Below are 18,754 nucleotides of genomic sequence, written 5' to 3' on the forward strand. Positions count from 1 at the left end.
TCTGATGTTAAATACCCTTCTCTGTCACCAAACTCTTCCATCTAGCTTGCTCTAAACAATACCTAGTCGTGTAAGCCTGTTTCTTCCTCTCTGCCTATAATGGATATGATTTTCCTCATAAGTACTCATTTGATTTCTGTACTGGGTATCTTCTGATTGTCCCTCCAGGTCTGCTCTCCACTCTTCCCACATTACTGTGTGCAACTGGAGACTGGACTATATTGACAACATCAGTGAACTTCCTTGCCTTCTGGCTTCTGGTTGAGTTCTGCCAATGGGTAGTGCCAGCAGGAGGCTGGAGGAGAGTGATTCAATGTACTTATTCCCCTGGCACCTTCCCTGCAGAGATGCCATAGGCTGACTGCTTCCTATGGTGAAAAGTCATAGCCCCTGTCCAGGGGTCTTCTCATACAAATATCCTCTCCTAGTTCTGATATCTGCTCCCTCCTCATGCTGCTTCAGGCCTCGGGGGAGTGATACACCAAGCTGCCACAAACCCTGGAATAACATACTATTCCTTGTAATTTCTCTATACTTAACTTACCACACCTTTGTAAATAGTCCCTTTATTAAGCTGGCTCAAATTCTCAATTTGTGAATGTCATACGTTTCCTGTAGGGATAACAACTACCCTTTTAACCCTCCAATACTCTTAACAGGAAAATCCATAAGAACTCATACTCTTTTGGCCCCATACCATGTGCAACCACTGACTACCCAGTGTCCCTGAAAACACATGTACACACCCACATACACACAAATGCACACATTATGGTAGGCAGCTTCTAAGATGGCCCCATAGATCCCCAACTTCTGCATGATATTCACACCTCTGTGTCCTCTTTCCTGAGAAAGGGCTAGACTTACTGACTCACTTCTAAAGAATAAAATATGGTGGAAGTGACAGAATGTCACTTCCAAGATTAGGTTATAAAAAGACTGTCTTGGGCGTTTTCTTTTGCTTTCTTGCTTGCTTGCTCTGAGGGAAGCCAGCTGCCTGTAGTGAGCTGCCCTAAGGAGAGGCCTACATGGCAAGGAACTGCCTCGGTGCAACAGCCCAGGTAAAGCTAAATTCTACCAACAACCATGAGTGAGCTTGGAAGATCTTTCCCCAGCAACCTGATAAAAGACACTGAGCCAGCTAAGCCACACTCAGGTTACTGACTCAGAAATAAATCTTTCTTCGAAGCAGCTAAATTTTGGAATTTGTTACAATGCAGCTAATGGAGAGCTAATTCACACATCGTCAGTGGAATTTTTTTAAGATTTGGAATCTAACCATGATCTTTCTTTTAGTTTAATTTATGTGTTAATCTTTTAGTGGGAAAGGAAGTAAGGATTCCATTTGATTGATTCTGACTTACTGTTTTTCATTTTCCTGTGCTTCTATATTTCCATTTCCCCCTCTCCCTACCTCAAGGGGCAGCCACTCAATTTCGGTGGGATTGTTCCCATCCTTGGCTTCAGGAAGTACCTCAATTGCAATCCAAGTTATCCATTTTCCCCTTGCCACAATGTGTGGTTCATGGATGGGTACACCATCCTGTACTGAGCCAATGAATACATGGTGTTCCCCCAGCTCCAGTTCTCATTTGGAAGTGGGCACATTATCTAAATCTGTTATTAATCCCAGCTTGAGTTGGGCTTTCTGTGCTAGCAATATGGAATCTCATCTAACACAAATACCATCGTGCCTCATTTTTACTCAATTCTGATGAGGATGGAGATAAAGTCGATGATATTAAACAGAACAGGGATACTTCAAGTAAGATTATTTCATGATGTTAAGAGGAAGGCTCTTAACTACAGTTAAACATATTTGACTAAGTTAGAAACTCATTTCCACCACTTACATACTTGGCAAACTTGACAAATTCTTAGCCTTTCTGAGCCTCACTTTCCTCTTCTGTAATATGAAGGTAATGATAATAGTATATACCTCATATGATAGCTGTGAGAACTAAATATACTCCATGTAAAACACCTCAGTGCCTGGCACACAGTCCATGTTCAGTAAGTGCGAGCTATTATCATTATAGTCTTTGGAAGAAAGCTGATAAGTTATAGGTCCTAAAAACATTTTCTGTCTGTCTGGCTCTTTTGGGGTTATATTCAATGTAGCATTGCCTCTTACTGTGAAATTTCACCATATATCCAGGAGACTTTTTTGCACTGTATGCATTTAAAAGTTGAAAAGAAAAGAAACCCAAATTAAATATGCTATTGGAATTCACTCATCATCCCTTCAGAATTTTCTGTTGTTGTAGGAAAAACTAAGCAACAGAAGAAGAAAACTCAGGGAACCTCCTTTGTTACTTGATTTGTCAATACATCTAACAGGAGGCAAGTTCTTAACTTCAACATCTTAGTAGTATTTTGATAACCTCTCATATGCTGAAAAGGTTAGGATGTATGGTCCTAGGAGAGAGACTGGCAATCACTGACTCCACCTACTCAGTATTCTTTATTTGCAAGATATTGTAAGATATTGGCAAGTTTCTCCATTTTTTACAAAACTAATTTTCTTTCACTACAAAATGGACATTAATTACTTATGTTTCGAGAAGGATTAGTAAGTGTTCTAAGATCTCCATATTTCAGACCTATAATTCCTGTGTGGGAATGAAAGACAGATTGGCTTATACAAAATGCCTTTGTCAGCTTTTGTTTACCTCTGTGAGTCACATTAGGTTTTGCGACTATTTCTCATACTGGTATAGCTTGTACCAATTTCTGGTTCATTGTGTTTATTTCCTTATGCAAATAATTTTTCTCTCCTGGCTGAAATGCTCTATTTGCTAAAACCTCATACCACTCTTGATCATATTCATAGTAAGTGAATGAGGGTATGATATAGATCTCCAGTCTACCACAGGCATCCAGTTTCCAGGCAGGAAAGGAAAACAATGAATGTAGAGGAAAGAAATAAGACTATAGCAAAAGAATGTGCAAACTCTGAATTTATCCAGGTTGGTTTGCCTTCTAACAAACAGCGGATTCCTTAGTGAGGAGTGAACCACTGTTAAACAATAAATTAGCATGGAGAGAGACTCAGAAGTAAGAAAGATAAAGAAAAAAAATTCATAGAGGAAGTATACTCATTCAGTAGTATGATAAACTAAATATTTGGGGAAATCCAATCAATATAAAATACGTATCAAATTAAAATTCCATAATACTTTAAACTGAAAATTCAACAGAGAAGATAAAGTAAAGATATTTTCAAATGAAGATAGAACTTACCATTCATAGATGCTCACTGAAAGGAATAACTAAAAATATCTACTTCACGAAGAAGGAAATTAAGACAGGGTGCTATTAGTATAAGAATAGCTAAAAAGATGACTAAAGCAGAATGCAGAGCCCCCAAACAAATCTATTCACATATGTTAAGTTGATATAAGACAGAGATAATATTGCAGTAGAAAAAAAGATACTTTCAATAAGACCCCTGATGTTGGCACAATTGGATCCCTACCTCACATACTACACAAACCAACTCCAGGTAGATTGAAGACTTAAAGGTGGAAAGCACAATTCTAAAATTCTTTGAACAAGTTACAGGAAAACATATTTATGACACCAGGGTAAAAAAAAAAAGATATATTTTTTAAGATGCAAAAAACAAAAACCATAAAGAAAGAGAGTTAATTAATTTGACTGAATTAATATTTGAATAATGAACTTTTGCCCATCAAACGAAACGATAAAGAAAGTGAAAAGTCAACCAACAGAAAGATAAATATTTGGAGCACTGATAATCAATAAAAATTTGTGTACTAAAGGTATGAATAGTTCCTATAAATAAATAACAATACAAATAATCCTACAGAAAAATGGAGAATAAAAAGTATATAGAGACATAGAAAACAAACTTATGGTTACCAAAAGAGAAAGGGAGGAGGGGAGGGATAAATTAGGAGTATGGGAGTAACAGATACAAACTACTATACATAAAATAGATAAGCAACAAGGATTTACTGTATAGCACAGGGACCTATATTCAATATCTTGTAATAACCTATAATGAAAAATAATCTGAAAAAAATATATATGCATATATATATAACTGAATCACTTTGCTGTATACCTGAAACTAACACAATATTGTTAATCAACTATATTGCAATTTTTTAAAAAGTATATAGAATTGGTGGTTAAAACAAGACTGAAATAAAAGTACCTGGATCAAGATTCCCAACTCCAACCCAGGGAAGTAGATCTAGAAGACTAAAACAACAGGCCAAAATCATCTAAATTAAATTTAAGATAAAATCAATGCATTTTATTGTATACAGGTTTTAATGAAAATTAGTGGTGAGAATACAGAATGAGTAATTATTGCTTGATAATCTCTATGTGTCTTTGTACTAAAATGGGCATTTAAGTAGACTTTAAGCTTGGAATGAGACAGCAGTATGAAAAATAGGGCAAATAGGTTTCTATGAGCAAATCTTAAACAGACCACCAGCTCTCACTTCACCCTATACTGGTATAACCTCATATGAAGTGTTTGCCTCTTCCTTTATCCTGTTATGTTTAAGAAACAGGTACCCAATAAAGATTACCCCTGATTATAACTTGGAAGTCAGTAAGAGAGATTATTACCCTATATGTGCTTAGAATATATGGTACAAGAGGAAGTTTGGATGACTATTTTCATCTAGTGCGGTGCTTCATGTAGTACAGAAAGGCTGTCTGTCCATCGAGTTAATTAGATTCAAGGTCAACAATCAGATTTCCACTTAACGTCATTATTAAATAAAAATTGGGCTTGAGGTAAATGACCCGTTGCAGCTGAAGAAATATTTAAACTCATAATTTTCAGGTTAAGTCATTGAATTAAACAGACAGAAAGACTGGAGTAGCCCTTGAAGAACTCCTTCCTGTCGTACTGAGGAGGAGAGAATTCATCTGGGCTGCTTAGTTCTAATTAGGGTTTTGATTCCCCAAGAATTTAGATTAAAAAAATACATTTACATCTCTAACTAGGGGAATATGTCCTTGCCTAAAACATCTGTTTGGGGGTGTGTGTGTGTGTGTGTGTGTAGACTTTTTTCATTTCTCATTTATGTTAATTTAAGGAATTATAGAACATTCAACTTCATTTCAAATTCTCCTTTTAAAATATAACAAAGCTTGAGTTCACATAATTTCCATAATTTAATATTCCAATATGATTTTGGATAGATAAAAGTGCATACATAGAACACTATCTAGGTAAATTAACTTTTGTACATTTTCCCTAACCAAAAGATATTAGGCAATTATTAATAAAAGAAAATCAAATTATCCTTCTTTTTTAATCTTACTTAAAGAATTAAGAAATATGATGAAGTGTCAGATTGATATCCTAATATTTCAGCTTTCCCTTCCGTGTATCAACCCTTATTTTCCATTTTAGTAGGAAGGCAAGTTGAGGGGGGAAGTAGAAATATGAGCTAGAATGTAAAGAGAACATGCCTTATCAGTAGTACTAGGTCTTCGTAGATTCGGGCAGAGCATGATGAGGTGAACAAGTAGGTGGGCTCTGGCCTTCCCATCCTCACATTGGCCAGAGGAGCAGATTTTAATTTTAATATAGAATTCTACATAGACTTTCACTTGAAAACAGTGTTCTGCTCCCATCCCCTCCTTTCATCATGCTTCCCCTTTACCTGATATCCTGGTTCTTACTCAACTTGCCCTTGGCTTTCTCCTCAACAATGTTTTCATATGTATATGAGCCTCCATAATTACCCCATTGTGCATATAGCAAGCTATATTTTGGGATAAATATTCTATTTACACTACCTTCTGATTTTAGCTGAAACTGAACATATATCACTACCAGATATAAATTTTTAAGAGGCCTAAGTAAAAGAATATGCTGTCCAATCCACAATATATAATACAAAATAAAATTCCCTCTGTTCTGTCTCTTAATCTCAATCCCCACCCCCTTGTCTCTCTCTGTCTTTCTTTCTCTCCCCAACACCCTGCCACCCCACAAGCCTAGAAACCTGGACTCTTGATGTCCTTTGGATAACCCAGCAATGACGACAGAGTTTCTCAAAGTGTGAACCTCACACAATGACCATCAAAAACTTCTGGGGTGTTTATTTTTTCCAACTAAAAGCTAGAAAAATAAGAGACTTTCTTTTCTGCCACAGTTATGTTTTTTATTTTCTAATTGACTGGGTTTTGAAAATTATGAAATAATTCAGACTTACAGAGATTTACAAAACAAGCATTCATGTTACCATCCAATGTTAACAAATGTTATATTATGCTGTATAAGCTTCAGATTTGTCTTTTTAAGAATTAAACAGTTATACAAATACAGTTGGGAGCTCTTTCCTCCCCCCATTGTTCTACTGCCTTTCTCAGAAAACACATGCCAATTTGAGGTATGTATCCATCCTATATAGGTGTTTGTATTTTCAGTATATATGTACATATCCATAAATTGTCTTGTTAATTTTTAAATGGACACAAGTTGGTATTCTGTAATTCACTTTACTCAGTCAACTATATGCTCTTGATATTTTACCCATGACATTACATATTCAATGCACAATGGGGAGAGGGGGAGCAAATACACACACATTCATTCATTCATTCATTTTAACTACAATATAGTGTTCTATCATATAACTGTACCACTTTTCATCTTTCCCCATTGATAAACATTTAGGTTGCTTCCAATCTCATACTTTACCAACATCCTTCTAAAATCCTCCTGGTGCATATGTGTGAGAGTTGCTCTAGAGAGTATGCTCTACTGGAATCTGTGGATTGTAGACTATGCACTGCTTTAACTTTGCTACACATTCCAAAGCTGCTTTCCAGTGTGGATACACACATTTATCCACCAGCAGTGTGAGACTTCAATTCCCCTATATTCTTCCTAAAATCTGTGATACTTTTTAAGTTCTGCTAATCTGTTTTTATGGGCATTTCACTGATAATACTAAGTAAACATTTATATAGCACCTAAATTATTCCAGGCATTGTTCTTTGTATCTCTTTGAGAAGGTTCTTTTTTAAATTTCTTTTTTAAATTGAGGCATAGAGAGGTTGTATAGTATGCCCAAGGTCACACTGTTGATAAGTTGTAGAGTTGGGAGTTTGAACCCGGGTAGCCTAGCTCAAAAGTGCATTCTCTTAGCCTCTGCACCATTTAATCATTATTCAAGAGAGCTGCCTGTAAAATGGGGGAAAAAATGGCTTTAAAAATCTGTCATATTATCAGGAAAGTAGCAAGAAAGTCTTATTGTTGCAATTTTCCATCTCAAATTATTTCGATGAGGCTCTTCTATAGGAGAAGAAAAGAAATATCTTCAATTGTGCAAGCTGCACCAGGCCCTGGGAAAGCAGACATGAAATGGTTGAGATGGCCAAAAGTTGTCACTGGGGACTAGGGATTAGAACCTGGTCAAAGCAGCAAATAAAAAAATTTTTTAAAGCTCTTAAAGGAACCTGACAAGGGAAGCTTAAATCTTATTTAAAGGGTTGGGTTGTACTAAGCCTTGAAAAATTCAATCCTCTGGAGGACTATATCTCACTAAGAAAGCTCCATGTAAGTTTATCATGTATCCAACACCTAGACATTGGGCCTTGGAGACCACTAGGATAATATTTCCTCTGGATTAGCACTGAAGCTTGGAAGTGACATTTGTACGAGGCATACTTTAAACTCTAGGGCTTTTCTGATTACAAAATGATAATTCTGAGGGGAAAAAAGTGCTTACTGCAGAGAGAAGTTGCCATGATTTATATGTCTTGGACAATCTTCCTTTTTCACACAGAGTAACTTATTAGACCAAGTATGTTTTGCTTTTCCTTTGTTTTTAACTAAAGTTGTCTTTTGATTGATATTAAGGGTAGAGCGTATTTGTTTTAGTGTGTTTTTATTTTTATAGTTCCACCAAGTCCAAAAGAATGATTGTATAAATGCTAGTTACAGGTGACATTGGCAATTAAATTGTACGCATAGCACAGAAATGCCAACGTTAAGCCAGGGTAACCTCTGAAGCTTCACTGAGTGGTCCTTCTCTGCACAGACTCAATGGATCACTCTCCAGCTGCTCTGGCTCTCTGATGAAAGACAGACAAGAATGAAGTGAGACTGAAAAGCTGTCCCTCCTTTATTTTTGGTGCATCTATCAAGATCTCTGGAATCACTGTAAAATCTCCTATCATTCCAGTTATAAAGGGTACTTTGAATGAATTAAATATCTGGTGACAGCCAAGGTCATAAACTGCTTGATTCCCTTGGGTCACTTTTCCCAGGCTGATTTTAATCGTACTTTGGCCAGTATGCATATTTTGTGCAGTTGTGAATACTGATGGTTTCAATGACATAATTTAAAATAGTACATCTCTATATTTGCATATGTATGCATACATCCAGGGTATCTAGAGAGTAAGCAAGACAGACTTACATTTGAAGCCAAAGGAAGCCTTCGAACTTTTGTTCTACTTCTTAACTGCAGGCTGGATTCCTAATTGACTCATCTCCTTTATAAATCTGTGAAACTTGCCAGTACTGGGACTAACAGATTATGGCTAGATCACAGCAAATCCCTCACCTCTGGTAGAAAAACAACACCTAGACTTGCTGACTAGATCAGTAAGATCATCATTATATGGAGAATTCTTCCCTCTCAAAACTAAAATGAATCTTGAAGCCAAATGTCAGAAGCCAAGTATCAGAAGACAATAAATTTTTTATACTTCCACATATTCTATAGAAAGAATTAGAAACCTGGTGTGAAAAAATTCCTGGCTTCGCTTATCTACTCTGTGCTTACCTTGCTTTTCCTTTTTCCCATCACTCATTCCCTATTCCTATCCTCAGCTCCAACACTTCTTTTATCTGGATTTTGAAAGTTTTTATTAAGGCCTGAAAGGTGTAGTCAGTTCTTGAGATATATGAAAGTCCGAGCAATTTTACCAAATTTTTAAAAAGTTAGAATACACACATTTTTAGGAAACAGAAAATTGGTGATTCTTAAAGTTAGACAACTCTAGAACCACATTTAAAATCAGCTTTAGCCAAAGTGACCCCACAATAATATAAAATTAATATTCAATTACAGTGATTGAAATCAAGATTCCAGTTTTGAAGATCTACATGGGGCAATTATTAAGAACTAGAGGAAGACCAGCTGAAGAGCAGATATGCAGATCTGCTATGACTTTGTAGAATTTAGTGTGTATCGCTTGAGGGAGAGAGAGCAAGCCCTAAAGTTTAGAACACTAACAGTTTGGAGGAATCGTGGAACATTGGTGGTTGGATAAGATCTAATATAGAATGAAAGTCAATGACTAAACAGACAATTTTACACCCATGCATTCATTTAAAAATATTTTTTGAGGGAATTCCCCAGCAGTCCACTGGTTAGGACTCAGCGCTTTCACTGCCGGGGTCTGGGTTTAATCGCTGGTGGGGAACTAAGATCCTGCAAGTGGCATGGCGAGGCCAAAAATTTTAACATTTAAAAGATTAAAAATAATTTTTTGATCACCTACCATGATACTGTACTAGGCACTCGGGTCAAATAGTGAACAAAACTAACCTCAGTCCCTTATCCTCCTGAAGCTTACAGTCTAGTAAGCAATAGAAAGTAGCCAGGTAATCAGAGCCTTGTGAAAGCATGCGTCTCTACGACGAGTGCTAAGAAGGAGAAGCACACAGGCCATGAGAGCCTGTCAAAGGTAGAGATGATCTATTTAGGGACCACTGCCCTGAGAAAGTCACCCCTGAGCTGAGATCTGAGGAATACGCAGGAGTTAACTAGAAGGGAAAGGGAAAGACAGCTGCTTCTCATTAAAGTAAAAGAGTGTCTGGTTTTTTTTTAACATAATTAATTGATTTAATAGTTTTTAAGACCAGGATTAAAAGATATTAGAAGAAGCAGTGTGAATGGGTGGTAACTTTTTTCTTTCCCTGAGCTTTATTGAGGTACAATTGACCAATAAAATGTATATAACAATATTTAAGGTGTACAATGTGATGCTTTCATATACATATACATTGTGAAATGTTTGCTAATTAACATAACCATCACCTCGCAGTTACCTTTTTTTTTTTTTTTTTGGTGAGAACAGAAAAAAAAACAGATCTACTCTCTTCGCAAATTTCAAATACACAATATAGTTGTTTTTCTTTTCTTTTTTTTTTAGCTGTGCTGCACAGCTTGTGGGATCTTATTTCCCTGACCAGGGATGGAACATGGGCCTGCTGAGTCCTAACTACTGGACTGCCAGGGAATTCCCTACAATACAGTATTATTAACTATAGTCATCTTCTTATACATTAGATCTCTAGAATTTATTTATCCTGCCTATCTGAAACATTAAAATTTTATATGTTTACTCCCCAACAAATCAAAGGAGCCTGCTCAGGCCCCTTGCCTGGTCCTATTTTCAGGCTCTCTCCTCCACTGTTAGGATGTGGCTTTGATCCTGCAGATAATTAAGCAAAGAAAGGAGGGAAAAGCATTCCAAGAAGAGGGAACAGCTTATGCAAAGGCCCTCTGGCTTAGGCAAGAAGCAGTCTGTGCAGAGCTTTATAAACTGTGTCAAAGAATTCTGTCAAATCTAAAAACATAGAAAGCCATTTAGGACATCTTAAGCCAAAGGGAAGAAGGTGGAGACGGGCCTAACATTACCAGGTTTGCATTTTGGAAAGATTATTCTATCTACAATATGGAAAACAGATGGAAGGAGTAAAATGATGAAAAGTTTGATTGTATATATAACCTCTGCCTCAGAAATGTTACTAAAATGAATGGCTTCTGTCACATTATATGGAAGAGGGATATAATCATCACTCTTCAGTTTATTCATTCAAATGACATTTACTGTGCACCGACTCTGTACTGATTTGGTACTGGGGCTATATCAGTGACACAATAGATAAAGAAATTCTCTGCCCTCCTAGAGTCTACAAAATAGACAAAATATAAAAGTACATAATACAGCTTGTTAGAAGTTGATAAGTGCCACACACAAAAAATAGAGCAGGATAAGTATGATTTGGAGTGAAAAGAGAGGAAAATGGCATGTAGTTTTAAACAGGATAATCAGGATAGTTTTCTTTAACCAGGTGTGTTTTAGCAAAGACTTGAAGGAAGTGAAGGCATCCACCTTGCAGAGGTCTGGGTGAAGAGCCTTCCTGGCCAAGGAGCAGCCAGTGCAAAAGCGGTAGCATATCTGACATGTCTGTGGAACAGCTGGGAGGCCACTGTGCCTGGAGTAGAGTGAACACGGGGAAGGACAGTAAAGATGAGAACAGGGAACACAGGGCCTGGAAGGACATTGATGGTGCTCTGAGTGAGGCAGGGAGTCATCATAAGGTTTTGAGCAGAAAAGTCTCATGATATGACTTCTTTTTAAAAAAGGATCAGATTACCCTGCTGCTGTGTTGAGAACGGACTTTAGCAAGGCAAGAGTGGAAGCAGGGAGACCAGGCAGGAGGTTTCTGCAGTAACCAGGTGAAAGATGATGATCGTTTAGACCACCATCACCAGACTTATGAATAGCAGCAGTGGCAGCTAGAAGACAATAACAGAGGAAGATTTTCAAAATTGCAAGAAAAAATTATTTCAATACTAAAATACAAATACACAACCAAACTATCCATTGTGACATGAAGGAAGAATAATGACATTTCTGACATGGAAGAAGGCACCAAAAATTACCTCCCATGGACCATTTTACTAAAGGAAGATACTAAAAAATGTGCTACACCAAAATGAGAGTGTAAACCAAGAGGGAGACATGGGATTGTTGATTCTAAATGAGACAAAACTCTTACAATTTTGACTGAATAAAAAACACAACAGCATCATGAATTTTTTTTTCACTTATAATCTTTTTCTAGCTAAACAAACTTCAGAAGTACTTATAGTTTTTCACACAAAAAGACATGTCCATCTGAATATTATTTGAATAATATTACTGAATACTATTATTTGAATATTACTGACAGGTTGACAAATTAGTAAATAAGACAACCAGTCAGATCTGTAGATTTTGGAAAGAATATGATATATTTCATAGGACATAGCAATAAATTCTATCTGGGTGTCTTTAAGATTTTTTGTAGGAATAATACTTCTAAGAACAGTTTTAAACAAATAATATAATAGACAAATATATTTTTACTCAAATCTTAAGACTGGACAGGAGCATAAAAATTGAGACTTCTGTAAACTTTCCCAATCATCATTTTATCAGGGTGAGTTTTATGATGCAGAGATTCTCTCTTTTATGCAACTGTAAGGAATGAGGGAACATTTTCCCTTTTTGATTTTTCTCAGATTTTTTTCACCAACTGTTAGGAAGGCCTGAAATTTTTAAGGCTAAGAATTGGAATTCTATTAGCACTGAGGAAAAAAAATTGGCCAACCCTTGAAGCTCAAAGCTTACATTATGAAAATTAAAGGGCAGAATGTGATTATTGAAAAAGGAACTATAGGGCATGTAGTATTTTGAATCTACAGGAAAATGGGGAATCATGATAAAAGAAGAAGAAAAAATCCCCAGGATTCTAGTGAAAAGAACCTCCATAATGGCAAGTATGCTACAGTTCTAGATAATCACCAGCCAGTTTAGAGCAAGAGGGTGGAGGTCTCTGGGAGGAAATAAATATGTTACTTGATATGTTGGATATAGTAGGAAGAGACCAACAGAGTGTAAGGAGAAATGTGTGATAGGTACATAGAATTCTAAGGAACTAAAAAAAGGAGGTTTTTACTGATTCCAGAGAAAACCGAAAGTTATAAAAGAATAAAAAAATGTAAGTTATTATAACTACACAGCACAGCTATGAATATTATTCATATCATTGAATATGAATTTAACAAAAAATTATGATTTAACATTTTGAAAAATGTAGAAGTGAAGTGGGGATAGGAGGCAGGAGTGTAAGAAACCTAAATGTTTATTTTCTACTACAAGGATGTCAGTATATAATATCTAAACAGAAAAATATCAAGAAATAGAATCGAAGCATGTTATTTAGAAATAAGCTGGTAAATACAGAAGAAACAGCTACAAGAGTAACTTGGAGAGCAGGAATAAAAACTGGGTGGTTGGGCTGAGGTGGGGGACCAATGGACCTTTAATGAGCATTACTATCTCTGTCATCACAATCCATCAACTCTCCGGGTCTGAGTTGGTCCAAGAAACTTAAAGGCTATATAGGGTAGGTCTGTGGTTCATCAATGCAAAAAAGATACTTAGGATTGGGGAGGAGATTAGTAGAGCAGATTTGGGCAGGTACTTAATGGCCTTACTTCTGTTCCTCTTCCATGAACGTTCGGGGAAATAGGCAAGTTTGAAACAAGACAGGATTGAAACAAGACAACACTACTTCAAGGTGTAGTCAAGTATTTAAGGTTTGGAGGTAATGTTAGTTTTACTAGTGACCTACCCCCCTGACTCTACACAGCCCTTGGCTGGACACCTGAATCAATAGATTTTTCATCCTCCCTGATGTTGACCTATAGTTTCTGACCCTGGCTTAACAATCCACCTTGTTTGTCCTGTTTTCTGATTTTTCTGTGGTCCTCCTCTTGCCTTAACAACTTCACTCTTATCATTAATGTTCCTAACTTTGGCCTGGAAAACTGATCTGATTTTCTGCATTCTTGGTTTTCTTCCAGTTTGCTGCATCTGTTACTTCCTTCATGCTAATCTGTTTCTTGGGCCACTGGTAACCTAACCTTGATTCTTTGGTTGCCCCATTTGATTCAGGATTTGGTTTAATACTCATGACACTATTTCTGATTAATGCTGCCATATGCTCCAAACTTTTTTCCTGACAGTGGTATTATTGTGCCAGTATTGGTTGGCTACTTCTTACAAGTGGTAGTGGCCAAACTATGCTTATGCAGCTAAACCAGAGGACTGTACAAGTTAGATCAGATGCTGACAATACAGAAATTAAAATGTGTTCCTAGAATGAACAAAGCACAATCGGAGACCCTTAGACCCAGACAGATCCAGACAGAACTGCTCTTTGAGTCCCTCCACCCCCATCCCACAGTCAGGGGAGAGATTTTCAGAGGAGGAAAAAAGTCCAAAGGAAGAGCTGGAAAGGTCATACAGGGACTTCAGCTCTCAGAGGAGTTCCCTGAGTTTACTTTAGGGTTAGGAGGTTTAACTCTCAGGGCTCCCACAGTGTCTGTAAACCTAACTTCGTGTTGGAATTTTAAAAAGCAAACGATACTTAGGCCTCTGGATAGTTCACAGTCTCTCTAAATATCAGCACCACCTCACAGTGGATGAAATAGTTCTTGCCTGATTAAATTTCAGTAGATTAATATTGAGACACTCATATTTGACATCAGGGATTCTTTCTTGACTTTCTTTTGCCTGGTTTTATTCAATAGCCCCTGAGTGAATTAATTAAGATAAGACCAGAGAAAGAAAAGAAGAGAAGGAAGAAAAGAAGCAATTTAGTGATATACTGGCTCTAGGGGAAGGAAATCCACATAATTGCTTGTTCCTTCTTAGAGAGTCCTTTTAATAGATGGTTAACTCTCATCCCTTCTTGGAAAAACAACAAAGAAAGGACAAGAAAGTACTGAAGACAATACTTACCACTTATTGAGTGTGTACTAGGTGCTAGGTCTTTGTACACATTAATTAAATTAATTCTTATATCAACCCAATGAGATGGGTGACATTTAATGAATGAGGAAAGTAAGATTCTGAGCCAATAAATATTATAATTTGCCCAAGGTCATTTAGCTGCTAGCTGAAGAGATGGGACACAAAACAAAGACTATATGATGCCAGAGACCATAATCCTAACTTCAAAGGCATATGCTCTTCCCAGCAACACTGGGAATAAAAGGAAATGATAATTTAAACTTTTAGGAGAACGATTAGGATTTAGATGATGTTCAAATACAAAAAGAAATGATCTCCCTTCCTTTATCATTCAGTCACGAAGTCAAAATATCTCCCAGGAAATCAAGTGAGAATTTCAATTTCAATTCAACTAATATTTTATTGAGTGCCTTCTAATACCAGACTCTACACTAAGGTTTGGAATATATAAGAGTGAGTTAAGACAGGCATAATTTCTGTCTTCGAGAAAGCTGCAGCCATTTTAAAGGTAAAAAATATATGTATAATAATGATTACAAACAAGGAAGGGGAGCAAAAATCTGTGGGAGGGAAAAGCAAGGGCACTTTATAGTCTAGAACATAGACGCTCTTGCTTAGGAAATGAAGGTTGAGCTAAAATGTAAATGATAATGTGAATTAGCTAAGTAATGGCTTCAATCTGATGTCACAAGTTAACCTAATGAACTAGAATCAGAAGAGTGACAAGCTCTTCTCAGGAGAGATAGCACACACTACTGTGTCTCCTTTGCCAGAGCAGCAGAAGGGGAAGGAAGGGTAAGAAGAAAACAATTGAAATTTTAATAAATGTCAAAACGCTATGGGCTTCCCTGGTGGCGCAGTGGTTAAGAATCTGCCTGCCAATGCAGGGGACACGGGTTCGAGCCCTGGTCTGGGAAGATCCCACATGCCGCGGAGCAACTAAGCCCGTGCGCCACAACTACTGAGCTTGCGCGTCTGGAGCCTGTGCTCCACAACAAGAGAGGCCGCGATAGTGAGAGGCCCGCGCACCGTGATGAAGAGTGGCCACACTTGCCGCAACTAGAGAAAGCCCTCGCACAGAAACGAAGACACAACACAGCCAAAAATAAATAAATTAATTAAAAAAAAAGGCTACACATGGGCTGGCGTGACAGTATAGGATCCTGAGAGCCCCAGACACAAGGAGAGTCTGAAACATTCAACAACTATGAAAAGAGTTCATAGTTCAACTCTTCTAGTCCTTAACTGAGAGCTCATGAAAAAGACCGAGAGCACGGCAGCAGAATTGAGAGAGTCATCTGCTAAATCACAGGCATGAAGGGTATGCCTAAGACTGAGGACAGAGCAGAAAGACTGAGAGAAATGCTCTGTGCTCTGGATCCTGCACGAAGTATAAGACAGCAGCTGTCTGTCACTGGGAAAGAAAGAAGAGACCCGAGAGAGGTTCCCTCTGAGTCTCACGCAAGCAGGAGCTGCTTAAGTCAAGGGCAGAGACGGAAAACCAAGTGAAACCTTTCCACCTCCCCACCACCCTTACACACACACTCCAAGCCTCGCACCAAGCACTAGACCACAGCAGTCTGACGCTAAGGGAAGTGAAGAAGCATTGAGAGAGTCACCATTCTGAAGACACAAGTACACAAGTCTCCCTATATCTAAGGAAGGGGCAGGAGAACTGAGAAAGCCCTCTTACCTTCTGAGCATTGCCAAATATGAGGCAATAGCAGCCCAATTCTGGAGAAAAAAAAAAGAAAAGCTTTGAGAGAGGACTACCTTTTGGTGAAGATGTATAGACTTGCTAAATTCTGAGGCCACAAAAGGAGAACTGAGATATATGTTTGGCACTCCAGGCCTTATAGTAAGTACCAGACAGCATCAGGCCACAACTGGGAAAATGTGAAGCCTATGGTTCCTTGAACATAATTCAAGCATTCACAAAACCCAGACCCAATTAAATCACAGGCTAGTTTAATTTACTCGTGTAATGACCTCACAGAAGAAGAGGAACGCCTTTTTCAGAGAGTAAATGTTATTTACCTTACAATCTACTATACTTAGTGTCTTGCATTCAATCAAAAATTATGAGACACACTCAAAAGATAAGAAAAGATAACCCATAATGAAATTATAAAATGGAACAAACCCAGACATGGCCCAGATGTTGGAATTATCAAACTGGGACTTTAAAATAATTATGATAAAAAGGTTTTTTAAAACAAATGAAAAAATTAACAACTTACATGAACAGATGGGGAATTTTAACACAGAGATTAATATTATACAAAAGAGTCCAATGGAAAATCTAAAAATGAAAAAAACATGATACTGGAGATAGAGAATACTTTCAGTAAGTTTCCTAGCAAAATGGACACAGCGGAGAAAAGAATCATGGAACAAACTCAGAAGGATGTATTAGTGAATTCTATGAAACATTTAAAAAAGAAATAATATCAATATTGTACAAAAATTTCAAAAACAGAGGAGGAGGGAACACTTAGAAACTAATTTTATGAGGCTAGTATTACCCTGATACTAAAACCAGACAGAGAAAAGAAAAGCAAAAAAGAAATGAAAACTGCAGACCAATATACCTTATGAACATAGATGTAAAATTCCTTAACAAAACATTAGCAAATTGAATCCAGTAATACATGGAGAGGATAATACACCATGACAAATTGGATTTGGCACCAGAATGCAAAGTTTATTTAACATTTGAAAATTACTCAATGTAACTCACCACATCAACAAATTAAAGAAGAAAAATCTTATTATTTCAGTAGATGCAGAAAAGGCATTTCACACATTTATGATAAAAACTTTCAGCAAGCTAATAAAAGAAGAAAACATCTGCAACCTTATAAAAGTCATCTACAAAAAACTTACAGTTAGTATTATATCTAACAGTGAAATAGTAAATGCTTTTGCCCTAAAAAGCAAAGCAAGCCCTATTTACTGAACAAAACAAAAATGTTCACTTTAATCACTTCTATTGAACTTTATACTGGAGATTCTAGCTTGTACAAAAGGACAGAAGAAAAAAATAATAGAAATTGGAAAAAGGAAGAATCGTCTTTATTTGCATATGACGTGATTGTGTATGTAAAAACTCCTAAGGTAACTCTAAGAAAACTACTAGAATTAATAAGTGATTTTAATAATGTTGCATGATACAAAGTCAATATACAAAAATCTACTGCATTTCTATATATTAGCAATGAACAATTAGAAATAAATTTTTAAGCAGTACCATTTACAATAACATCAAGAAACATAAGATCCTAGGGATAACTTTAACAAAAGGTATATAAGACTTCCGTTTTAAAAAGTACAAAACAGGAGAGGTTTCAAGATGGTGGTGTAGGAAGATCCTGAACTCACCTCCCCCACAGACACAACAAATCTACAACTACAGGTGAAATAATTCCCTCAAAAGGGGCCTGAAAACCGGATAAACAAAGCCTCCACAAGAAAGGGTAAAAGGACAGCATCCAAATGAGTAGGAGAGGCAGAGATATGGTCTCAACAAGGAAAAACCCACACCCTAGGCACAGTGATCCACAACCAGAAGGGATCACAAAACTATGGATCTTTTCCCTGAGGGGCAAGGGATTTGAGCTCCACATCAGGCAGCCCAACTCTTGGATCCTGCGTAGGAGAGACCCCCCCCACCCAAACACCTGGTTTTGAAAACTAACGAGGAATATGTCCAGGAAAACTGTATAACTGCAGGGAACAATGACAACAAAAAGAACACTTTTAAAGGGTTTGAGCATATGGTTGCTAGACCTTAAAACTGGCACAAAAACACCAGATTGAAATGCGCATGGACTGTAGGTGAAGGGAACCCTCTTACTAATTTTGAAGCATCTGCCAGAGAGGCAGGAAACATTTGGGATGTTCCCCAGGGACTGAGAAATGAGCGGGACCCCTTTTTGTTCTTTCAGGCTACTTTGCTAATAATACTGCCACTGGCTGGGCACCATCTTGGAATTCTCCCTCTAACCTGTTAGTGCCAGAGGGCACACACCACTAAGAGCCCTGTCCACTCCTACACCTTGGGTGGACCTCATAGATGGCCCCACCATAGACGGCAGCCACAGGCAGACCCAGTAGCCACACTGGGAGCCAACTCACACAACAG

At 37.4% G+C, this 18,754-nt stretch overlaps 1 long non-coding RNA gene across 1 annotated transcript in view; it reads right to left on the reverse strand.

Moving 5' to 3' along the window:
* Window positions 1-18,754, reverse strand: part of LOC133087981 (uncharacterized) — a 75,777-nt gene that overhangs the window by 25,189 nt on the left and 31,834 nt on the right. The window lies entirely within an intron of this gene.

Source organism: Eubalaena glacialis, chromosome 3 (genome assembly GCF_028564815.1).
Source record: "Eubalaena glacialis isolate mEubGla1 chromosome 3, mEubGla1.1.hap2.+ XY, whole genome shotgun sequence".
In the NCBI taxonomy this organism is placed as follows: domain Eukaryota; kingdom Metazoa; phylum Chordata; class Mammalia; order Artiodactyla; family Balaenidae; genus Eubalaena; species Eubalaena glacialis.